Source organism: Trichosurus vulpecula, chromosome 8, assembly GCF_011100635.1.
Source record: "Trichosurus vulpecula isolate mTriVul1 chromosome 8, mTriVul1.pri, whole genome shotgun sequence".
Lineage (NCBI taxonomy): Eukaryota > Metazoa > Chordata > Mammalia > Diprotodontia > Phalangeridae > Trichosurus > Trichosurus vulpecula.
Genome location: NC_050580.1, coordinates 21822760 through 21826480, shown reverse-complemented (window position 1 = coordinate 21826480; position 3721 = coordinate 21822760). Strand labels below are relative to the sequence as shown.

The 3721-nt window shown below is 41.6% G+C and overlaps 1 non-coding gene across 1 annotated transcript; it reads left to right on the top strand.

Moving 5' to 3' along the window:
• Positions 1 to 2523: 2523 nt before the first annotated feature.
• Positions 2524 to 2628, top strand: LOC118830371. The gene has a single exon (XR_005009018.1). It is a non-coding gene; the product is annotated as a U6 spliceosomal RNA (small nuclear RNA).
• The last annotated feature ends 1093 nt before the right edge of the window (positions 2629 to 3721 follow it).

Here is a 3721-nt window from a genome sequence, read left to right as displayed (position 1 = left end):
ATAGTTAGCTATAAAATATATGTATATGTGTGTATATATATCTACATGCATGTATATATGTATGTGTACCTATGTATGTATGTGTGTATATAGATATAAATGAGTTATATGTGGTGTTCAGGAAGGACTGGCACCTCTGTTGTGAGAGCTTGCTGAGCCCTTCTCAGGGCTGCTCCTCCACCCTTGGTGTCCATTTGTCACCCAACTCTCAGCTGTAGCTCCAAGAAGTTGTAGCATGTGCAGTGGCCACGTCCAAGTAAAACCATTTTGGCAGATGAGCTAAACCAGATTGAGGGTAACTGGACAGACCTCAAACCCACTGATGAGTTAGAAGGATGCCTGTACCAAGTATGTGAAGACTTCCCTCAACAGAAGAATTTGTTCCAACGGCCATAAAGATGACTGCGTGTGCTTAGAGCTTGGTCAGACATTGGGGTTGCCAAAGTCATTCACTACATCCTGAGCCATCCCCAGTCATCTGACTTTTGTCCTGGCACTGAACCTCAGTGACTCTGGAAGAGCAAGAAAGGCTGACTTTGTGCAACTCGGCCTCACTTAAATCCAATTCACATGCAAGTTGAGACATCGCCCACGATGTCATTGGTCCTCTTCGAAAACAAATGATAAATGACAGCAACAAGATGTGTGATATAAATGTGTATGCACACATCCATATTTTCATGGGTGAAAAGACTTACCTATAGAAAGATGTAGTCACGTGTATGTGTGTGTGTAAGTCTCTCAGTATTTCACACAATGGTCAAAGATTATCAATTACAGGTGGTTTGCTGCTTTGCCTTGGTGGCACACATTTGGTTTTCATATTGCTATATAGATAGTTTATCTCTAAATAGATATATCTTTGGACCTGAGATATAATAATGCTAATGATGATGATAATGGGGATGATGATGGTAGTGGTGATGATGGTGATGGTAATACCATCCTTTTTTGGTTTACAAGGCACTTCATAAATAATATCTGATTTGGTACTCACAACAACCCTGGGAGGCAGGTGCTATTATTAGCACCATTTGATGATTGAGGAAACTGAGGCAGGCAGAAGTTAAGTGACATGCCCAGGGTCACCAGCTAGGAAGTGGCTGAGGAAGGGTTTGAGCCCAGGTCTTCCTGACCCCAGGTCCAGAACAGCAAAGGCTGAAAATCCCCCTCTACACAGTCAGGTCAGCACTAGCTCTGGGAGGAGGGTCTTAAAAATCTGCCTGGGGACACTGAGAAGTTTAGTGACTCACCCAGGATTACTGAGAGAGTAAGTGTCAGAGTCTATCACATCACACTTCCTCCTTGTAGCGCTGCCAGAATCTAAACTACAAATCTGGCCATAAGACAAAGAGTAATAAGAAGCAATTGTCTTCTTTGACAATCAGGCTAAGCTGATCCACATACAGGCTGGCTGTTGACCTTTTCTAAGGGTAATTGACTAAAGTGACCCTAAAAGGACAAAGGGGTTCTTTATAGCTGGGCAAATAGGTGCTTACCGAAGAAGAGATGGAAATCACAGCTGGATCTACAAAATAACTTGCTGCTGCTAAGAGTGATTGATGGCGATCCCTCAGTTTTCTTACCTCCAGATCTCAAGGGAATGTATTTATTACTAGCATTTGTTACAGGAAAGGTATTAAACATGACCGATGGGGTCAGAAGAGCTATCTATCCATTCTAGCCTGTAATTCCATGGAAGTGAGTATGGTTACCACCACTGAGGTCCTTTGGTTTATAATTGCTGTTTGAATCCAGGTACTGTTTGAACCAACGGATTTGTTACTGAAACCAGTATCTTGGGTGATATCAGTCACACAGGCTTTGCTGTAGATGCTGACTTTTCTAGGTGAAATTCCTAAAATCCCTTGAACTTTTTTCATATGAACAAACTGTAGTCTAGCTCTGTGTCTTCCATTTCATACCTGGGATGGTAACTTTTTGAACCAAATTATAAGACTTTGTATTTAGCCCCATTCAATTTCACCTCAACAGGAAACAAAGCAGATGTACTATAATTGGGAAACGGGTAAATAAATTATGGGAAACAAATGGACTGGACTTTTACTACATGATAAGAAATGACAAATATGAAGTGAGTCAAAAGGGACAATACAAATTGATACAAAGTCAAGTGAGAAAAGAATATGCCCAATTATGACAACAGAAATAGCCAGAACAATAGCAAAACCGAAGCAATTCAGTCATTGTGGCTGCCCAACTAGACAGATGTAAGAATGCACCTCCCTCCCTTTTCTGCAGAAGTGTTGGGGCTAGGGATTTGCAACATTACATCTACAGGGAGACTTAATTGGTACGTTGACTGGTTTTACTAAGCTATTTTTTCCTTTTTATTTTCATCTTTTCTTATAATAGTTGGTTCTCTTGGTGGGGAGCTCATATTGGGAAGTGAAAGTGATGTAGAAAACAAGATATCGAGGAATTCTTGGATTCCAACTTTGTCATTCACCATGTTAACTCTCTCGCCCAGCTTTTTTCATCCACCAAATTGATGGACATGGTGCTTACTTTGGCTAGATCTATACTACAATTGGAATGATCTAGAGAATGCTAGCATGGCCCCAGCGGAAGGACAACAAACACATTTGTGAAGTGCTCCACAGTGTTAAGGCACTCACAAGATTCATATCAATTTAACTACTCTTTTCAGGAATAAAGGAACACTTCAATTAACTATGGAAAGATTTATTGCTTAATGTTGGACTGTGCCAATATACAGTGACGTGATAATACTAATTGCTGCTAGGACCAGGCAGAGCTTGGGCCCTTGTCACTTTTCTCTCCTGAGGGGCTTCTCTTAGCTCTGTACCCACAAATGCAAACTAGCTTCACTCCTGGGGGAGTATGATCAACAAAGGGAAGAGAAAGTTACTTCTGTTCTGGTATTCTCTCCTTCAATCCCCACCTCCGAGACCTTGGGAAAATTATTTACAGTTTATGTTTGGCTCATGACTAGGCTCTTTCCAAATGGGGAAGTAGACAGGTGCCCTGCTTATAATGTAAATCATCTATAGGACAGATTTTTATTTTCTTCATGCAAGATAAATGCTTAGCACGAGAGATTAATAAGTGCACTTAACAGACTTAAATAAGCTCTAACTTAAAATTACTATTACACTCTCCCAAGAGGTTGAGGTTTAAAACCACCGAACATGAAGCATTATGGGGTACTGCGGATTGGCATTTCACTTTCACCTCAGCTTTGCACCATTCTGACAAATCCCCTCAGGCTCATGTCTTCCAACAAGTCAGGCCAGTATTGGGGCTCATTCTTCTAAGAGCAGTCATCTCTCTGATGCAGAAGCTTCTCTTGCTGCTAATCAGCTCCAAAAGAGGGACTCATTAGCTCCAGAATGCCCAGACCCATAAGGTTGCATTTGAGGTTGGACAGACATGTCTCAGGATCACTGTTCAGTCACCTATGCCCAAGACAGAAGCACAAAAAACTAGAATCTGGCCTTAAGATTCAGTCTCAGAATCCTCTAAGCCAACATATGTACTTTATCTGCATGTTCTCAAAGTTCACCAGTTTTGCCAGGGTCGCGGAAGTGTGGCCCTCCTTACCCCCACATAGAAAGTTGGTGGGAGTGGGAAATTACTTGTCATAGACTGATTCGAAGGATGATGACCTTGAAGGAAGAGTGGTGGGCCATCCCCCTAGGATAGTGGCCAATACTCTCTGATACTTCTTTTATGAAAT